A 22,694-nucleotide genomic window follows, 5' to 3' on the forward strand; every position below is an offset into this window, starting at 1 on the left:
AAGGGCAACTTGGGCTGAAACATTAATTCTGATTTTTCTTCACAGATGCTGTGAGACCTGCTGAGTTTTTCCAGCGACTTCTGTTTTAATGACTATCTGCTTGGAAAGCTACAGTCACGATACCTTTCAAGAAAGTGACACCATACAGCAGTTTTGTTCCGTTCAGTTCAGATCTCCAGCATCTTCAGTTTTATTCTCACTTGGTGCCTCTGCCATTGCACCCAATATCCACACACACTGTCGCTGCAGTATATGCAATCTACAGATATACGGCTCATTTCCTCATCTCGACTCAAACAAAAGCAACAACTTTGTAGGACACAATCATCTTCAAATCATACCATCCTGACAGACTTGCAGAAACTATCTTGCATCATTTCAGTTTAGAGTCTTCAAATTCCCAACATGCCCATTAGAGGTCCTCTATTATATCTCAGGGTATTTAAGGATACGCAATGAATGCAACCGTGCTTGCATTGCTCAAGAACGAAAAGCAAGAAAACCGAAAGTGCTGTTGGTCAATTTTTTAAGATGGTTTCATCTATCTGTACATAGCCTTTCAATAATTTCTTTATTTGAAGTTCTAGATCTACATTCATCCATCTCACTTCTAGGTGTTCACTTCTATTCATTGCTTTCCCTTCTGAACTGCATTATTTCACACTGGTCCATCTTAAATTGCACTACCATTCTCCCTGTCCATTCTGTTAATGCAAATATTTGCTAATATGTTCATACGGTCCTGCATGCTGTTCATCAAACCCCAAAAACCTCCATTTAGACAGAATCTTTGACAGAGTAGAACATTTCAAAATGCTCCACAGGAGTGTTATTAAACAAAATAAGATTTGACATCAAGCCACATAAGGAAGAGAAAGGGGTAGAAAGTCCGAGGGGTTCAGAGAGGGAGTTATAGAAAGCATGGCCATTGACATGGTGTGATTAAAATCAAGGATTTACAAAAGTTGAAACCAGGCTGAGGGGGTTGAGGTGGGGAAGAGGCCAAGATAAAAATCTCTGAAGCTTATAAAGCTGAAGAAGGCTTTTGGTAGGAAAGGGCAAGGCCTCAGAGGAATTTGAAAACAAAGATGAAAATTTTAAAGTAAAAGCAAAACATTGCAGGTGTTGGAAATTGAAAAAAGACAGAAAATAACTTCAATACATTTACAGTTCGGGATAACAAAGTGTGGAGTTGGATGAACACAGCAGGTCAAGCAGCTTTTCCTGCTGCTGAGATGCTGCTTGGCCTGCTGTGTTCATCCAGCTCCACATCTTGTTATCTTGGATTCTCCAGCATCTGCAGTTCCTATTATCTCTGATCCATTTACTGCTCTACTTTTTCCTCAGTCCTGACGAAAAGATCACAGAGCTGAAACTGTCACTCAGTTTTTCTCTCCATTAGGTGCTGACTGATCTGAGTGTTGTCAGCCACATGTTTTTACTATGAAATTTTACCTCTGTACAATAGTACTGTCAAATTTCAAAGATCCCCATCTCCAATTCCAAATTTTCTACATATCGGTTATTCACGTGGGACCAGCAGTAAATACAACACTACCACCAATACTCGTTAACTCTAATGTTTTGTTTTTAATCTATACAGCCTAATATTCTTCGATATCACATCTCTGAATTCTTTTGGCCGCAAGCCTCATGAGACACTTCAACAAACACTTCCGAAACCAAAAATAAAAAAAACCAAAAGAACTGTAGATGATGGAAATCAGAACCATAATCAGAAATTGCTGGAAAGACCTCAGCAGGTCCACTGATTCTTATTCGGAACAGACAAAAATCCACATACAGGAGATTATGTTGATGTAGTAGACTAGTAATCCAGAGACACAGGCTGAAGTTCTGAACACATCGGTTCACTCCCACCATGCAGATGGTATGAACTAATTAAGGACTAACCTACCGGTGGCCATATAATCATTGTCAATTATCATAGAAGCTCAGCTGGTTCACTAAAGTACTTTAAGGCAGCAAATCTCTCACTGTTACCTGGTCTGGCCTACAACTGAACTGGGACAGCAATGTGATTAACTTCATCTGGCCTCTGAAATGGCTTAGCAAATCAGTCAGGTGAAGGACAATTAGGGACATGCAAGAGATGCAGGTGATCACAGAGTCCCTACAGTGTAAAAGCAGGCTATTTGGCCCATTGAGTCCACACTTCCGAAAAGCATCCCACCCAGACCAAAACTCTCCCCTATCGCTGCATTTCCCACCCTAGAAACTATGGGTAATTTAGCATAGCCAATCCACCTAACCTGCGCATCTTTGGACTGTGGGAGAAAACTGGAGCACCCAGAGGAAACCCACACAGACACAGGGAGAGTGTGCAAACCCCACACAGCTGGCCAAGGCTGGAATCAAATCTAGGTCCCTGGCGCTGAGGGGATGCAGATCCCATATGAAAAATTAAAAACTGCACCAACTTGTCTGCAATCTCTTCAGAAACGGACACTTCTTACAACTTTGTTGCAGGTGTACCGCATGCTGGTTGTCCTTGATGTTCACTAATTTTAACTGAATTTTAAACTCAGGAATATGTACAGACTTTACTTAGCGCTTGAAATGATTGGCAGCAAATTTAGGGCCTAGTTACTTGAACATTAAAAAAAATGTGGATCAAATTCTTGAGTCAAGTAAATCAAAGAGTTAGGTACAAAACATGTAAAACAATACAAACAAACCTAGTCTTGGATAATGGAATGAGGCTGATGCATAATATGGCTTTTCTAAATTTTAGATCTTTTACATGAATTGCCATTCATCCCAGCCAATAAACATTTGCTGAAATAAAACTTCTGGCCAGCAAGGCACACATTTCTTCCATCAGATTTAATAGGAATTTGGGAAATTCAGAAGGCTGAGTTTGAAAAGAACGCAGGAAAACACAATATAATTCCCAATGTGAAAGTTTTGACAAGGGTCAATGAACTCGGGGCAGTGGCTTTGTCTTTTTGCTCAATGGATTTTTTGTTTGTTTATTCATTCACAGGACGAGGATATCACAGGCTGTAAATGCCTGCCAGCCTGCCAGCCAGCCAGCCAGCCAGCCAGCCAGCCAATCTCTAATTGCCCAGACAGCAGTTTAGTTTTCATATTGTGGTGAGTCTGCAGGCACAGGTAAGGACAGCAGTATTTTCTCACAAGGGCATTAACGAAGGACAATGTTTTCTTATAAAAACAAAGACTGGTGTCATGGTCATTAAGTGTCATTAAACACTTCATTCCAAATTTTTAGTGGAATTTGAATTTCACTACTGGCACACTAGGATTCAAACCCAGATTTCCAAATTAATAGTTTAGTGATAATATCATAAATTATCATCTGCCCTGGGACACTGCCAGAATTGATGAGTTTCTCCAGCACTTTGTTTTTGTTTCAGATTTCCAGCATTCACAGTTCTGTGTTTTATTTTCTGAAAGTATCCTCTCTTCTGGCTGTGAGTTACCAACTGAAACATTTTTGGGCAATCTTGGCCCAATTCCCAGGAGGTAAAAGTTCACAATACAACACGGTACCCACAAATTGAAACAGATTAATATTAAAGTAATGATATAATTCAGAGAGATTGCCAACTGCGGAGAAAGAAATTGAAAAATTCTGAAGAAAGATCAGGCAGTGTAAAGAGAATCCGTCAAACAATAGGCCCAATATAGAAGCAGAAAATTCTGGAAAGATCAGAAAGTCTGGCAGCATTTGCATGGGGCGGGGGGTGATAGGGGAAGGAGGGCGAGGGAGAGAAAAGTGTGTGTTAATATTTCGGATCATGAAGATGATCAGAAGAACTCTGTACAGCAGCAAGTGCCGTAAAGCAATGTACAAGGTCTCAGACAGGCAAGTTCATTTAAACCACATGGTTTTTAACAGATGCGTAAAATTGGAAAGCAGTGAGCAGGCTGTTTTGTTTTGTAGATTGCTAGTATATGAATGGAAATTGCCATTGTGAAACAAAAACATTTGACATGTCAAAACTGGGAATAGAAAATCAATACTTTGACTTGTCTTGGGGGCACTCAGATGTGCATCATTCTTTCTGTACCAGTCTGTTCCACTGAACTAGACCAGAAAACAGCTGATCTTCAGAGCCCTATTTACAACAGAAACACACAATATAGCTAGTGTAACCAATGTAGAACAATTGGCCTTTTAATATGTCAGCAGCAACAGAGATCTAGGTTACAGCTGGAACTCTAGCAAAGAAAATGGCAAAGAGAAATAGGATAATTGACAAATACAAATATCTCCATTTGAAGAGTGAAAATAGGTTCTTTCTGTGTTAAGTTGAGGCTAACACGTGGGTTAAAGGACTTCGGTTTCAATCGTTCCTCTTTTTTTCTAGTGCAATGTCCCTTCATTAAATGCTGTACAATGTTGCATGGACAGAAGTTTAGTTGCAAGAAAGATGCTGGATACCAGAAAATCTCTTTATTCTGTTAGTTAAGACGCAGAAAACAGGAAGGTCACTGTTTGAGATTTAGAGTCAAGTGACATAGAAAACTGGAGCAGGAGTAGGCCATTCAGTGCTTTGACTATGCTCTGCCAGCCAATATGATCGTAGCTGATTATCCAACTCAGTACCCTTTCCTGTTTTCTCCACATTCCCTTCAATCCTTTTGAGTAGCAAGATATTCCTACCCCCATTCTTGAATCCTCACACTGCGAAAGCCAACATACCACTTACTTTCTTTACAGCCACCTGCATGCCTACTTTCACTAAGTGATGTTCAAAGATACCCAGGTCTTTGTAGTACTTCCCCTATTTCCAATCTATCACCATTAGGTAATAATTTGCGTTACTGTTTTTGGTAGCAAAGTGGATAACCTCACATTTATTCACAGTTTACTTCATCTGTTATGAATTTGCTTACTTACTCAATTTGGCCAAATCATAGAATCCCTACTATACTGAAGCATTTCTGCATCTTTCTCACAGCTCACCCTCCCAATTGAGCTTTCTGTCATTTATCTAGGATCCAAGCACTGATCTTTGCAGCACCTCACTAGTCACTGCCTGCCACTTGGAAAAAGACCAGTTTTGTCCTTGCTCTTTGTTTCCTGTCTGCCAACCAGTTTTCTTTCCATGTCAGCAAATAACCCCAAATCCCATGCGTTTTCATTTTTATGCAAGTTAAATGAACTCAGTGGGAGTGATGGCAAGAACACTAGAATTTGCAACAATGAGTTTGAAATAGAAAGGGATTGGGGGCAAATTAGCTCTGGGATGTTCACTTCCGATTGTTAGTCACCAAGCCCTGTTTGAAATGTGCAGGTGCAAATGTCAGACAAAGTCAAGATCAGTCATAAATATAGTGTTCCTGCAGTCAAACTGCAACTGACACTCGTTATCAAGATAATACATCAACCGAATCATGATGGGTACCCCAGTGAAAAATCCATCAGGAAGTAACAGGTAGTTAAAAGGGAAAAGGGTATAAATATTGAGACAACACAGCATTAACCCACCCATACAAGAGCTTATTTCTGCAATGTGAACTACCGAGCTCTGTTTTGGTAAAAAGTTGTCAGCAAATATATTCACAACGTGAGAGGAACTGGAGCAGGCATAACACAGAATTTTAAAGGCAGCAGCTCAGCTTGCTAAAGCCTTTAAAAAAAGCTTGTGCTGAAAATTTTGTCAAACATTAAGATTGACAAGTCGCCAGGCCCGGACCAGATTTGTCCTCGGCTGCTTTGGGAAGCGAGAAATGCAATCGCTTCGCCACTTGCGAAGATCTTTGCATCCTCGCTCTCCACTGGAGTCGTACCTGAGGACTGGAGAGAGGCAAATGTAATTCCTCTCTTCAATAAAGGAAATAGGGAAATCCCCGGCAATTACAGACCAGTAAGTCTCACGTCTGTCGTCTGCAAGGTGTTAGAAAGGATTCTGAGGGACAGGATTTATGACCATCTGGAAGAGCATGGCTTGATCAAATACAGTCAACACGGCTTTGTGAGGGGTAGGGCATGCCTCACAAACCTTATCGAGTTTTTTGAGGATGTGACTAGAAAAGTTGATGAGGGTCGAGCTGTGGATGTGGTGTATATGGACTTCAGTAAGGCATTTGATAAGGTTCCCCATGGTAGGCTTATTCAGAAGGTCAGGAGGAATGGGATACAGGGGAACTTAGCTGCCTGGATACAGAATTGGCTGGCCAACAGAAGACAGCGAGTGGTAGTAGAAGGAAAATATTCTGCCTGGAAGTCAGTGGTGAGTGGGGTTCCACAGGGCTCTGTCCTTGGGCCTCTACTGTTTGTAATTTTTATTAACGACTTGGATGAGGGGATTGAAGGATGGGTCAGCAAGTTTGCAGATGACACAAAGGTCGGAGGTGTCGTTGACAGTACAGAGGGCTGTTGTAGGCTGCAGCGGGACATTGGCAGGATGCAGAGATGGGCTGAGAGGTGGCAGATGGAATTCAACCTGGATAAATGCGAGGTGATGCATTTTGGAAGGTCGAATTTGAAAGCTGAGTACAGGATTAAGGATAGGATTCTTGGCAGTGTGAAGGAACAGAGGGATCTTGGTGTGCAGATACATAGATCCCTTAAAATGGCCACCCAAGTGGACAGGGTTAAGAAAGCATATGGTGTTTTGGCTTTCATTAACAGGGGGATTGAGTTTAAGAGTCGTGAGATCTTGTTGCAGCTCTATAAAACTTTGGTTAGACCGCACTTGGAATACTGCGTCCAGTTCTGGTCGCCCTATTATAGGAAAGATGTAGATGCTTTGGAGAGGGTTCAGAGGAGGTTTACCAGGATGCTGCCTGGACTGGAGGGCTTATCTTATGAAGAGAGGTTGAATGAGCTCGGACTTTTTTCATTGGAGAAAAGGAGGAGGAGAGGGGACCTAATTGAGGTATACAAGATAATGAGAGGCATAGATAGAATTGATAGCCAGAGACTATTTCCCAGGGCAGAAATGGCTAGCACGAGGGGTCACAGTTTTAAGCTGGTTGGAGGAAAGTATAGAAGGGATGTCAGAGGCGGGTTCTTTACACAGAGTTGTGAGAGCATGGAATGCGTTGCCAGCAGCAGTTGTGGAAGCAAGGTCATTGGGGTTATTTAAGAGACTGCTGGACATGCATATGGTCACAGAAATTTGAGGGTGCATACATGAGGATCAATGGTCGGCACAACATTGTGGGCTGAAGGGCCTGTTCTGTGCTGTACTGTTCTATGTTCTATGTAAAAATTCAGTTTTATCCTATGATCCAGTTTATCCCACGAAATACAGAATATGAAAGCTAGGAGGCAACAATGAACCGACTAGGCTTGGGCCTAGGATTGTTGAAGATGATTGTAATCCTAGCAAAGTGCAGCATTGTTGAAGACGATTATAATCCTAACAAAGTGATGAGGATAGTTATATTGAAAAATAGCCAGAAGTGGGGACAGAATTGGAGCATGGACATCTAGTGTGAAGTCAGGAAGCCAAAAAAAATTAACCTGTTTTCCCAAAGGTTCAGCTGAATTTAATGACTGGACCTGAATAGCTATTTATGTCTGTGTTTGGGAGGCAGGGTGGCTGTTGGGTGGTAGACACATCCAGGAAACATTGGGAAGAATCGGGGTTCTACACCAGAGAGAGGCAGGGTGGCAGGATAGAGATATAAAAGATAAAAACAGGAAGTGCTAGAATGTACCTTCTTTTGTACTGCATGCAAGCTTGTGGGGCCTCACAAATTCTGTATTTTCCCCGATTGCACATGTGCAATAATTTCAAGGAACTTATTTTTGTGTGGCCTGCGTGGAAACTTTTGGGATACATTACAGCTTAGAGGGAATATTATTTGAGGTCTAGTTTTAGGATTTACAATGCATAAAATTTATATTAAATAAAAGCATCATACATAATGCTGCATTGTCAAAACATATAAGTTAATTTTTCTGTAAAAGTGAAAAACTGCAGTTGTTTTATTGTGCATGCATGTTTGGAGGGTGGGGAGGAGGAGGAGGAGGAGGAGAAGGGGCCAGGTGATTTGTGCCAGGACAAAGATCTCTTGATCGTATTTTCAGCTATAAACTATCAAATTCTGATGATCCAAGACAAATTAGATAAAATGAAAGGTCACATTTTACATTTGACACTTCAATAATATTTCATGTTAATGATCACTAATCTGCAGAAATTAAATTTTTACAAAGTTTGAATTAAGTACAAGATGTGAAAACACAAAAAGGAGACGCTAGATTAGTAAAGAAAAGAACATTGGATGTTTAATCACAAAAATATTAATGATTATGGATTTAGATTAAAATGAAAGACCAGAAAGAAAATGGAATGGATATTAAACTAGCATGCAAACATTCCTAACTAAAACTGGGTGTATTCTTAAATGGCCAAAAGGCATTTGATAAGGTTCCAAATCAAAGGTTATTGTGGTGATAAAAGCTCACGGTGTAGAGGATAACATATTAACATGGATAGGAGATTGGCTGGCAGGCAGAAAACAAAGCATTGGTATAAATTAGTCTTTGTCTGATTGGCACACTGATGAGTTGATCTGTGCCAGTGCCACAACTTTACAACTTACTTTCATGACTTGGATGAGTGTGATATAGGCATGGTGGCTAAATTTGCAAATGACACCAAGAGAGGCTTGAAAGTATGTTGCGAAGAAGTCATAAGGAAGCCACGGGTTTATAGATGTGTTGAGTCAGTGATCAAAAGTCTGGTAGGTGGAGTGTAACGTGGGAAAATGTGAAATAAATCAACTTTGGCAAGAAGAATAAAACAGCAAAAAAAATAGGAATTGCTGGGAGAGCTCTGCAGGCCTGGCAACATTTGTGGAGAGAAATTGGTGTTAACATTTCGGGAAGGCAGACCCTTCCACAGAACTGCAGAGTCACCCGGCCTGAAATGTTAACTCTGTATTTCTCTCCTCAGATGCTGCCAGACCTACTGTACTTTTCCAGCAAATTCTGTTTCTGTTTCATAGATCGTAGAATCCCTATAGTGTGGAAACAGGATCTTCGGCCCAACAAGTCTGCACCGACCCTCAGAACATTCCAAGCAGACCCTATTCCGCTGATCTACACATCCCTGAACACTATGGGCAAATTAGCATGGCCAATCCACCTAGCCTGCACATCTTTGGACTGTGGGAGGGAACTGGAGCACCTGGAGCAAACCTATGCAAACACGGAAAATGTGCAAACTCCACATGAATAGGATTGCTGCTTCTGAAGCATTTGGAGTATAGACGTTACCATCAAGGTCCTACATTCTCAACTGTGCCTGAGCTGTGGTAACCCTTGGATCAAACTCATCACTAGTTGCGTGCTCCCCACTGAGAGCAGTATTTCTGCCCTCTGGGATAATGGTTTCTAATTTACAGCATCTGCAGTTCTCGTGGTTTTTAATTAAAATAAAAGAGCAGATTTACTTAGAGAATAATGGCAGAATTCCAAGGTGCAGAAGGATTTAGGTGTTCCAGGGCACAAGCCATAAAATGTAAGGATTCAGGTACAGCACATGATCAAGAGGGCCAATACGATTCTGCCCCTAATTATGGAAGGAACTGAACGTCAAAGTAAGGATATTATGCTTCAGTTAAACAGGATAATGGTTACAGCACACTTCGAAATGTGTATGCAGCCAGAGAAAACAATGTCATAGACAGTACACCGTGGAAGAGTTCTAGTTAGGGGCACAGTTTGCAAAATTACTGTTGCTTCTCTTTCACTCATTGGAATGGTAGCATAGGGCTAATGATAACATAGGGCTAATTACCGGACTGATAGCTGGGTACATGAGCTCAAATCCCACAATGGTAACTGTGAGAATGTAATCAGATAATCTACAATAAAAAGTTAGAATTGGCAACGACGATCACCAGACTACCTGGATGCCATAAAATCTAGCTGATTCACTGAAGTTCTTCGAAGAAGGAAATCTACTGTTCTTACTCAGTCTGTCTGACATACAAATCTAGATCATACCAATGTGATTGACTTTTAACAACTCTCTGGTATAGCCCAGCAAGCCACTGAGTTTTATCAAAGCAGTAGAGAAATAATAAAGAATAAAACTGGAAGTTTCAACATAGGGACTGAAAACCACAAGGTCACATTTGATCCTGCGAACTTCTCTTTGCCACGATCATGGAGCTTGTGCTTTGGGACAGCTGTCCAAAACAGTCAAACAGCAGCCTAATCCAGTCATACTCACACCATCGTTCCTTACTGCTAATGTCCCATGATCCTCCATCTTATATCTGGATATGTCCTCTCTCACCATTAGGACAGACCCACCAATGTGGTGGTACAGTTGAGTTGAGACGGAGTGGCGCTGGGAATCCTCAACATTGACTCTAGACCATATGATGTTCACAGCATCAGGTCAAGTATGAGGGAGATGAAACCTTGACCAAATCATAATCTACTATCCTCCCTGAATCAGTGTTGCTCCATATTGAACACTATTTGGATGAAACACAAAGGGTAACAAGTGCCCAGAATGCACTCTAATTGGGGAAGTTCAACGTCTATCACCAAGTGATTTGATTGTTATAATATTGATTCAGCTGATAAGCCAAGTGGACAGGAAAGGATAGAGAGTTTAACAGCACTGAAGAATCAGCAAATAAATGGTAGTTTAAAAAAATTAAGTGATCTTCATGCAATCAAGTGAAGCATTCTGAAAAAGATCAATGAGTATATGGCACTGATTGGGGTGAGTGGTTTAAACCCGATCACCAAGAGAAAAATAGTTAAAAGGTTACCAGGGCTGAAAAATAAATATTTTCCAGAACACAGCATTTCAAAAAGACAGAACGTAAAAAGAGAAGCCTTCATAGTACAGGTCAACATATGGTTTGTAGGGGAGAAAAGATCTTGGCTCACAAGATCAGTACATCAAACCAATAAAGGAGGCATCAAGGAATTAAAATGGTTCAGAAAACACTGGTCGAAGTAGATTATAGGTCACCTAACTGTTGTTTCTATGTTTGAACAGAACATTAAAAAAAAACCCGATTACGGACATACATTTTCAGGAGGTGAATGCCCTACATCCCCTGTACTGGGGCAACGTGTAGTCAGACTCATCAGGACATCACATTAGATAAGACTCATCATTGAACTCACACTGTATGCAAGTGGTATCCAGCTGGGAGCTTCAGTCAAGCCTGGTCTGGACTTAGAGGTTGCATGTCAGAACTGATTGGCCCAAACTAATCTAAACTAAACCAGAATATAGAGGGAGCAATCTTAGTGCTTGTGGGAGGCAGATTATATAGTTCTAAATTCAGCTCGAAATGTTTCTCAACAACTAGTACAGCAATGTGGATGCTGAAAATCTGAAACATAATGTTTTTTTCATAGAATCCCCACATTGTAGAAACAGGCCCTTTGGTCCTACAAGTCCACACTGACCCTCACAGCATCCCACCCAGACCCATCCCCCCTGTAACCCACGTAATCTACACAACCCTAAACACCACGGGCAATTTAGCATGGCCAATCACCAAAACTGCACATCTTTGGACCATGAGAGGAAACCCACACAGACACGGGGAGAATGTGCAAACTCCACACAAACAGTCGCCTGAGCGTGGAATTGAACCCAGGTCCCTGGTGCTGACAGGCAGCAGTGCTAACCACTGAGCCACCGTGTCACCCAAAAACAAAGGAAACTGAAAATATTCATTTTAATAGAAGGCCATAGATTCAAAAACATTTGTTTCTCTTTCCATTTGGTCCTGTATATTTACTGCATTTTCTGCTTTCCAATAATTTCCCTGGGCCCAGTTTCAAAACAGCTATCACAATATCAAAATACTACAGTTACTGGGATATCTAAATATAAACAAAAAGTGCTGGAGAGACTCAGCAGGACTGACAGTATCTGTGGAGAGAGGAACAGAGGGCTGAATCCTACTAGAAATTGGATAAATGTAACTTTTATAGTGATTTCTATGGAGCAGTTCTTTCTGCAAGCCACATTGACCCTACTCTCAATCTCTTCCCAAACTCACCTAGTTTCCTCTGCACCATGCCCTACAGCAGCCCATTTGTCATCTTTTCCGTCTGGCTACATGGCCATGGCCTGCTGCGATTGGTGCCATCTTTACAGCCCAGTCATATACCAGTTCAAGCACTGGAAATTTGCAGTTGCCCAACATTGTTCATACAGTTTTGGTTGCCTGCTGAGGAAGGGTATTATAAAATTAGAAAGGGCGCAGAAAAGATTTACAAGAATGTTACCTGGACTGGAGAGTTTGATATAAAGAGAGGTTGGGACTTCTATGCCTTTACCATGGGAGGTAGAGAGGCCACTTAGAGATTTATAAAAGTCATGAAGAACAAAGGTGAATAGCAAAATTCTTTTCCCTAGGGGAGTTCAAAACAAGACGCATAGGTTTATTGTGAGAAGGGGCAATATTTAAATGGGACCAGACGGGCAACTTTTTCAAACAGAGGATGATGCATACATGGGATGAACTGCCACGGGAAGTAGCAGATACAGGTACAGTTGCAACATTTAAAAGACATTAGAAAGGTATATGAATAGGAAAGAATTACAGGAAAATGGGCCAAATGTAAGCAAATGGGACTAGTTCAGTTTGGGAAACCTGGTTGGTATGGACAAGTTAGACCAAGGGCCTGTTTCCATGCTGTTTGACTCTATGAAGTAAGAAACAATTGGATTTTACAACAAAGCAGTAGAATTCTTTCACTTTCACTAGATCAAAAGCCCGAATCTCGCTCCTGAACAACACTGTGCACCTGGACCACATGAACTGCAGCATCTAAGGGGGCAGCTCACCACCACGTTCTTAAAGGCAAGTAGGATTGTACAATAAATTAGTGGTGCCCAAATACCATGCAAGAAAATTAATAAACCATTTGTAGAAGGCTTTAACCTTTATGTGGATTGAACAAATCAAATTGGCAAAGGTAGCCTGGAATACAAATTTGTAGAAAGCTTATGACAGTTTGCTCAAAATCAACATCATGGAACTGATGACAAAGCTATTTTATATTTAGTACTGTGAAATTGCACAGACTTCATTAGTAATATCAAAAATAAAAAGTACTTTGGGAAAAGTGATCAAAACACAATTGATTTCCATAATCAATTCAAAAGTGGCATACTGCAGTCTCAAACAAGTATTTTAAAATTAAACAATTACAAATAAATTAGCACAATGGGTAGCTAGCTACGGTGAATTAGACAAATAACTAATATGTACTGTATGAAGTGGAGGTGCCAGTGTTGAACTGGGGTGGACAATGTCAGAAGTCAGATGACACCAAGTCATAATTCAACAGGTTTATTTGAAATTGCAAGCTTTCGGAGTGTTTCCCCCTTCGTCAGGTAAAGTGACAGAAGCACCCAGGCACAGAGAGATCAGGGGCAGCAAGATTAAAAGATAATACAAATGGTGTGAATGAGTTCCAACGTGCCACAGGGAAAATCCGCAACGGCCTCCTCAGAAGGCAGACACAGGATATGGCTGATGGAGTACCCTTTGCCATCCCCAGAGCAGGGAAACTACGTCATCTTCTTTATGGCCTTCAACATGTCATTGATGATTACGATCATCTTGGTTAAGATCATCTCTGCTTGCCTTCAAACAACTGCCAAACTACCCAACCTTCAGGACAACATTGACCACTACACCACAAAACCATGCCACAGCAACCACCGCAAACATGCTAGATTGTCAAGATAACAAAGATAACAAAGCTGACGTCAGCTTTTGTGCTCCTGAGATGCTGCTTGGCCTGCTGTGTTCATCCTTCACACTTTGTTATCTTGGATTCTCCAGCATCTGCAGTTCCCATTATCGCTGCTCGATTGTCAACATGGATACTACCATCACATGGGAACACATCCCACCACGTACACGGCAGATACGGATGTGACTCGGCCAATGTTGTCTACCTCATACACTATAGGCAAGGATGACCAGAGGCATGGTATATTGGCAAGACAATGCAGACAGACATTATGACAACAGATGAATGGACACCACAAAACAAATGCCCGTCAGGAACGTTCTCTCTGATCTTTGAGTAAGCATCCTCCAAGGCAGCCTTCCAGATACACAACAACACAGAATTGCCAAGTAGAACTGATAGCCAAGTTCCAGGCCCATGAAGACAGCCTCAACCATCTTGGGTTCATGTCGTGCTACACATGATCCCCACCGCACTGTTCTGTATCTGTAAAATCTTCCTTACTGTCTTGTTTTGACACCATCATGTTGATAAATTGTTATGAACTCTGTACCATAATCAGTTTGTACAGTTTTGGTCTGGCATGTGACTCTTACACCTATCATGTTATTCCAGTCATTTGGTTTGTCTCCAGCACCTCCTTAAACATTGTTGACACTTTATTCACACCACCTGACATGCTTGATCACCTACAGAGCCCTATTATTCAGCCTGTCCAGTTAGAGCATTTGTATAATCTTTTGATCCCTCTGCCCATTGATGTCTCTGCCTGTAAATTCTGTGCCTGGGTGCTTTGCTCTCACTTCACCTGATGAAGGGATAACACTCCGAAAGCTTGTGGTTTCAAATAAACCTGTTGGACTATAGCCTGGTGTCATCTGACTTCCAACCTAATTAGTGTGGTAGTGAATAAATTATGGAAAAATTTAAAAATTGATTATTTTCAACAAAAACACATTCCATTAAAAAGGGCAAGAAAATCCATCCGTAATTAAAAAAAAGTATTAAATTAAAAACAATCAAAATAAGAGTTATAATGTTGCAAGCAATTGTGGAAATCTGAGGATTGGGTTTATTTCAGGAACCAACAAATTGCAACCAAAAGGCTAATAAAAAGCATTAAAAAAAAAGCAAACTGCTTAGGACTCTGAGATCAAATAGTAAGAAATTCTGTAAGGACGCAAAAAGGTAGGTTTAGGGCTCTTGAGGCACAACAGTTGTTCCCGCACCTTGTAGGGGCACAACCATTGTGCCTCAACAGCTCTAAACACATTCAAGGTTCAAGTCCCACCAAATGTGTCAATAGTTGTCTGAACAGGTTCATTCAAAATATTGATAAAAAAGTGAGATTGGCTAAAACAGTGTTCCCTTAATAGGAGGGGAAAAGGAAGTATCTATTTTTAAAAATTCATTCATGGGTCGCCAGTGGTGTTGTGCAGGTTTCAGTGCTAAACTCCTGATGTTTCTAATATATAAATTATTTGCAGGAGAGTGTAGGTAGTCTGAGTAGTAAACTTGTGGATGGCGCAAAGATTGGGGAAACTGTGGATAGTGAGGAGAATTGTCAGGGGTACAGCAGGAAAGGCTGGAGAAATGGCAGATGGAATTTAAACCGGACAAATGTGAAGCAATGCATTTTGGATGGTCTAAAGCAGGAGGGAAGTATACATTAAATGCCAGAACTCTTAGAAGCATTAACATTTAGAGGAATCTAGGTGTACAGATCCACAGTTCCATGAAAGTAGCAACACAAGTGGATAAGGTGGTCAAGAAGGCATAAGGAATGCTTGCCTTCATTAGTTGTGTCATTGAATTTTAAAACTGGCAAGTCATATTTTGGCTGTATATAACTTTAATTAGGCCTCATTTGGAATATTATGTACAGTTCTGGTTACCACACTACCAGAAGGACATGGAGGTTTTAGAGAGGGTACAGAGAAGCTTTACCAGTTTATTGTCTGATTTAGAAGCTATTAGCTAGGAGCAGAGATTGGAAAAACTTGGTTTGTTTTCTCTTGAATGTGTGAAGCTGAGGGACAGCCTGATAGAAGAGTACAAAATTATGACAGTCATGGATAGACTGGATTTTTGGAGTCTTTTTCCCCATGATAGGAATATGAATTACCAAGCGAAAGGTTTAAGTAAATGGGGGAAAGCTTAAACGAGATGTGAGAGGCAATTCTTCTTGTACACAGAGGGTGGCAAGTGCATGGAATATGATGCCAGGGAAAGGGCTAGAAGCAGCTACAATAGCAACATTTAAGAGTCATCTTGACAGATACATGAATAGGCAGAGAATAGAGGGATGCAGACTGCATAGAGACAAAAGGATTTTAGTTTAGCAAGGAGTTATGTGCTGGCTTGGTAGGCCGAAGGGCCTGTTCCTGTGCTGTACTGTTCTTTGTTCTTTGGGAATTACTTATTCCGCCAGCATTTGTTGCCCATTTTTCATCACCCTCAAACTTGCTTGGCCATTTCAGAAGGTAGTTAAGAGTAAACTACGTTGCTGTGGGTCTTGAATCACATGTAGGCTCAGTATTTAAGATAATCAACAATGGTTTCATGGTCATCATAGGACTTTTGATTGCACATTTTTAACACTGAATTCAAATTTCGCCATTTGCAGTGGTGGGATTTGAATCCCAGTGACTAGTCCATTATAAGAAATGGATGAGACAGTGAAAAAATATTTTGTGACTATCTTCACAGTAGAAGACACATGACAAACGACAAATACAGGCCAGAGGATAAGAGTGACAATCAATAGAGAAGCAGTACTGAAAAAACCTTAAAGCACTTAAAACTGACAAACCAGACAGGCTACACCCTGTGATGTAAAACAGGTCACTGCAGAGATAGTGGAAGCCAAGGGCTTTAAATTTTCAAAGTCCAGCAGATTCTAGAACAGTGTTGGAGAATTGGAAGTCAGCACTTATAACACTACCGTACTAATTAAGAAAGGAAGGAGAGAGAAAATAGAGAACTGCGTGCCAGTTAACCTAAAAAATTAGTGATAATGTTGGTATTGATTAAGGAAGTCTCAACAAGGAACTTAAGAAATCACAGTACAGTCAGTCATTATGCTTAAATGAAAAAGAAAATTTGTTTGATATATCAGAAGACTTTTGAGGACGTAAACAGAAGGGTGGATAAAGGAGAAATAAATCAGTGGGTGTAAGATGTAAAAGGCAAAAATACCTTTCGGAAGAAAACTATTGGAGTTGGAGGATAATAAGTTGGCATGGATAAAAGATTGGTTATGGAATTGTACAGCATGGGAACAGACACCCAACTAATTTGCACCAGCCAGACATCCCAATCTGACCCAGTCCCATTTGCCAGCATTTCTACTCATTTAGTCATTCAGATGCTTTTTAAAATGTTGTAAATTGTACTCACTTCAATCACTGCCTCTGTCAGCTGGTTCCATATATGCACCACCTCTGCGTGAAAAAATTGCCTTTTATGTCCCTCTTAAATCTTTCCATTTTCACCTTAAACATATGCCCTCTAGCTTTGGATTCCACCACTCAAAGAAAAAGACCTTGACTATTCACCTTATCCATACCCTTCCTGATTTTATAAACCTCAATGAAGTCACCCCTCAGCCTCCAACACTCTAGGGGGAAAAAAAAAGCCCCAGCCTATTCAGCCTCTCTCTGTAATTCAACCCTTCAAGTCCCAGTAACATCCTCGTAAATCTTTTCTGTACCCTCTCAGAAGCAGGCAGTACTAGTGAACAGGACATTTGTTCACAGGCTGTGATTAATAATATACTGTAAGGATCAGTGGTGGGGCCTCAGCTATCAGTCTTTGTTAATATCTTAAAACAGAGGGATCAAAATTATTGCATCCAAGTTTAATGATACAAACCTCACCGGGAAACGTATTCTATGAAGACGATATATACTGGCTGCAAAGAAACGTGGACAGGTTAAATCAGTGATATCGGCGTACTGTTGTCTGAAAGCTGATAGCTCCAGCAATAGTATCTTAGTACTGCACTAAGTAGTCGCTTGGATTATACGCAGAATACCTGAAGACGGCATATTCTGGCTCACAGGAGTCAAAGAAGGGCACGAGAGAACGAGGAGCTACAGAGAACAATGCTTTTTAACATTTAAAACTTCTCATAACTATTAGCTACTCTCAACACCAGCAGTACCCAAATGTGAGGTGAAATAAATCTTTAAACTTTCTTCCTGGATCTTACTGCATTTCTGTTATTACAGTACTTGTACAATAAAGAAGCAAATTTTATCTAGAGTTACGAACTAATGCTGGGTCATTTCAAGTTCCACCGCACAAAGCAAATATGCATCATGAATCCCTGCTTATTGCAAAATATTCAAGAAAAACTCTACATTAGATTTTCCATATGTACGTAATATAAATCAAAATTCATGATTTTGCAGAGAATATTTAAGGAAATTGCACACTGATGAAATGGCTTTAGTTAATGTTAGAATGTGGGAAATTATGGCAAACAATAATATCCAGTACTTTAATAATGAGCATTAACTAGAACAAAAGAATCTTAAAAAATGAATATGTGACAAATGATTGCTTCATTTTAATCCTGGTGTCTAAAGCATGCTGAATTTAGAGTTGCATCAGCAGTGGAAATCTACTGGGAAGCAGTAAGTATCAGGTTGCCTCCACATTCTTCATTTAATTAAAGGTTAATAAGTCAATAGAGTCCTGGGAGGGGCAGCAGGCATTTCACAGCCGATAGCCCCACTGAGCATTGTTGAAGGAGGGAGAGGCCGAGGGGAAGTGTCAAAACTTCTCCAATTACTTGGCTTTTTGAGCCTCTCATAACCCCTAGCAAGAGCTGCCCTCCAACATCCTACACAATGGGCAGAAGGGACCCACATGATTCCAGAAATATTTCACTAATGTCAGAAGATAACCCTTGATTGAGATCTTCAGTACAATGATTGTCAGTTGACCTCAGTTGAGGGGGTTGTCAATAAAACTGGCAACCCACCTCAGTAAGCTCCCCAGAACCAGTGCCATGTTGGATAGCTACCCTAATAGGTGTTTCTATTTCCTTCCTCATCGTCTCCTGACAGCCCTCAACTTCACCTAGGAACTAGGAAAACAATTCCAATCACAAGATTGGAGTTAGCAGATTTGGAGAGACAGGGATAACGGTGGATTATTTAAATAAAGACGGGAAGCAGTCATGATGCAAGAATTTTTACGAATTGAGTTTAGTTAACAGATTGCATATGTGTTGACAGCCAATTTCTATACAGAACAATGAAGTTCAGGACAGCAGTGCAGATAAGTACCTTTTGAAAAGAGAAATGAAGAGATAATGATGCAACAGATTCCAACATCAAAAAAATGATTTATTGTAGACTGGAAATGCAGACCAGAACAACATTTTATTATGGTCACTGATGCAGGCAAAACAATTCAGGGAAACACATCTCAGAAGATATTAGTAGATCATTTCTAATGTATCATACAAATACAATGCTTTTTGATGAGGTGTGGGTGGTTATGATCTTAGAATCAGAAAACTATATATTGAATATTCAACAACATTGGATGGAGGGAGTAGCCATGTACAACAAGTAAGGGAGGTTTTAGCACATCAATGTTTGGAGGCTAAAGATTGGTATCTTACCACAAGTGAAACTAGCGAAACTCCATGTGCTCTCCATAAACAACAACAAGTCGCATATAAGTTAACAAGGTGTAGAGGTGGATGAACACAGCAGGCTAAGCAGCATCAAAGGAGCAGGAAAGCTGATGTTTCGGGTCTGGACCCTGCTTCAGAAATGGGGAAGGGGAAGGAGAAGGGGATTCTGAAATAAATAGGGAGAGAGGGGTAGGCGGATAGAAGATGGATAGAGGAGAAGATAAGTGGAGATGAGATAGACAGATCAAACAGGCGGGGTTGGAGCCAGTAAAGGTGAGTGTAGGTGGGGAGTTAGGGAGGGGATAGGTCAGTCCAGGGAGGACGGACAGGTCAAGGAGGCGGGATGAGGTTAGTAGGTAGGAGATGGGGGTGGGACTTGAGGTGGGAGGAGTGTATAGGTGGGAGGAAGGACAGGTTAGGGAGACAGGGATGAGCTGGGGTGGATTTGGGATTCGGTCGGGGGAAGAGGAGATTTTGAAGCTTGTGAAGTCCACATTGATACTATTGGGCTGCAGGGTTCCCAAACGAAATATGAGATGCTGTTCCTGCAACCTTCAGGTGGCAGCGTTGTGGCACTGCAGGAGGCCCAGGATGGAATGCTGTCCAAGGAGTGGGAAGGGGAATTGACAAGGTTCGTGACTGGGAGACGCAGTCGTTTGTCGTGAACCGAGTATAGGTGTTCCGCAAAGCAGTCCCCAAACCCCTGCTTGGTTTCCTCTATGTAGAAGAGGCTACATCTGGAACAGCAGATACAGTTTACCACATTAGCAGATGTGCAGGTGAACATCTGTTTGATATGGAAGGTCTTCTTGGGGCCTGGGATGGGGGTGAGGAGAGAGGTGTAGGGGTAGGTGTAGGTGTAGCACTTCTTGCAGTTGCGGGGAAAAGTGTTGGGGATGGTGGGGCTGGAGGGGAGTGTGGAGCGGACAAAGGAGTCACAGAGAGAGTGGTCCCTCCGGAAAGCAGATAAGGGTGCGGAGGGAAAAATTTCTTTGGTGGTGGGGTCAGATTGCAGATGGCGGAAGTGCCGGAGGATTACGCATTGGATTCAGAGGTTGGTGGGGTGGTGCATGAGGATGAGGGAGATTCTGTTTTGGTTGTTATTGTGGGGAGAGAGTTTGAGGGATGAGTTGCAGGAAGGCGAGAGACGTGGTCAAGGGTGTTTTCGACCACTGTGTAGGGGAAGTTTCAGTCCTTGAGAAACAAGGACTTCTGGGATGTCCGGGAGTGGAATGCCTCATCTCAGGATCAGAGATCCAGACCACAGCGGAGATGAAGGAATTGGGAATATGTGATGGCACTTTTGCAGGAAGGTGGGTGTGAGAAGGTGTATTCTCGGTAGCTGTGGGAGTCAGTAGGCTTGGAGTAGATATGCGTTTCCACGTGGTTGCCAGAGATGGAAATAGGGAGGTCCAGGAAGAAGACAGTGAGGTATCAGAGATGGTCCAGGTGAATTTAAGGTTGGGATGGAAGGTGTTAGTCAAGTGGATGAGCTGTTCGAGCTCTTCGTGGCAGCACGAGGCGGCGCCAATACAGTCATCGATGTACCGGAGGAAGAAGTGGGGAATAGGGCCCGTGTAGCTCCGGAAGAGGGGTTGTTCCATGTATCCTCTTTTAAACTCCTTCCAAAGATTCTATACCCTTCACATAGTATAGGGGCCAGAACTGCACATAAAACTCTAAAATATAGCCTGACCAAAATCTAATACACCTGCAACATGACTTGTGAACTTTTATGCTCTGGTAAAGGCAAGCATGCCATAAACTTTCTTAAAAATCAACTTATCCACACTTGTGTTACCATTTTCAGGAAACTATAGATTTACATTCAAAGATCCCTCTGTACATCAATGTTCCTAAGAGTCCTGCCATTTACTGTGTATTTTCCTCTTGCACTTGACCTCCCGAAATGAATCACCTCACACTTGTCCAGATTAAACTCCATTGGTCATTTCTCCATCCAGCTTTCCAACTGACAAGCTGCCAGAGAAAGTGTGAAGGCTAGCAGAATTACAACATTTAAAAGGCATCTGGATGGTTACATGAATATGAATGGTTTAGAGGAATATGGGCCAAATGCTGGCAAATGGGACTGAGTCAGATTGGGATGTCTGGTTGGTGCAGGCAAGTTGGACAAAAGAGTCATACAGCATGGAAACAGACCCTACGATCCATATCATGTTGTATTCTTTGACAACCTTCCTCACCATCCATATCTCCACCAATTTTCATGTTTTGTCTGCAAACTTACTAGTTAGGTTACCTACATTTTCATCCAAATCATTTACACATATTACAAACAACACAGATATCCCAGCACTGATCCTAGTGGAACACCAATGACCAAGCCAATTTTGCATCCAACTTAACAATTCAACATGGATCACAAATGACATATTCTTCTAGAGCTGCCAGGGGCCCCGTCAAATACTTGAGTAAACTCCACACAGACAACATCGACTGCCCTACCATCATCTTCGTCACTTCCTCAAAAAACTCAATCAAACTTGGCATAAATTTGAGAGAGACCTCCCCCACACAAACCGCATTGACTATCATTAATTAGTCCATTTTCTTCCAAATGCAAGTGAATCTTGCCCCGAAGAATCTTCTCAAATATCCCTACCACTGATGTAAGGCTAACTCGCCTATAATTTCCTGAATGATCCTTGCTGCCCTGTTTTAAACAAAAGAACAAAACTGGCTGTTCTCCAGTATTCTAGAACCACACCCATGACTGAAGAGGAGATAAAGTCCTCTGTCAAAGTCCCAGTAGTCTCCTCCCTTGCCTCCTTCAGTATCCTAGGTGAGATCCCATCAGGCCTCATTCACTTATCTACCTTCAATGTTTTTAAAAACACGAAACACTTCCTCCTTCCTAAGACCTGCGTGCCCTAGAATATCAACACACCCTTCAATAAAACTTCCTATTATCCAATCCCTTCTCATTGGTAAATACCAATGCAAAGTACTTAATAAGGACCTCACCCACTTCCTCTGGCTCCATGCATAAATTCCCTCCTCTGTCCTGGAATTAACCTACCTCTTCCCGAGGTACCTTCTTGATCCTAATATACATACAAAATGCTTTGGGATTCTCCTTAATCCTACTTGCTAAGGACACTTCATAGCCACTTTTAGCACTCACAATTCCTTATTTAAGTGCTTTCCTGCTTCCTTTAAATTCTTCAAGCGCCTTGTCTGATTTCAGACTCCTAAACCTTACACATGCTTTCTTTTCCTTTCTGATTAAAAGCTAAATAGAGGATAGAATCCAATTAGCCTTCCTGATTACATACCGTGCCTACAAAGTATCTTTTTGTGAACTGTGTGCTTCAA

At 41.4% G+C, this 22,694-nt stretch overlaps 1 protein-coding gene across 1 annotated transcript in view; it reads right to left on the reverse strand.

Annotated features, from left to right (window-relative positions):
• The window catches only part of cdc40 (cell division cycle 40 homolog (S. cerevisiae)), a 122,642-nt gene that overhangs the window by 70,981 nt on the left and 28,967 nt on the right, over positions 1–22,694 (reverse strand). The window lies entirely within an intron of this gene.

Source organism: Stegostoma tigrinum, chromosome 4 (assembly GCF_030684315.1).
Source record: "Stegostoma tigrinum isolate sSteTig4 chromosome 4, sSteTig4.hap1, whole genome shotgun sequence".
Lineage (NCBI taxonomy): Eukaryota > Metazoa > Chordata > Chondrichthyes > Orectolobiformes > Stegostomatidae > Stegostoma > Stegostoma tigrinum.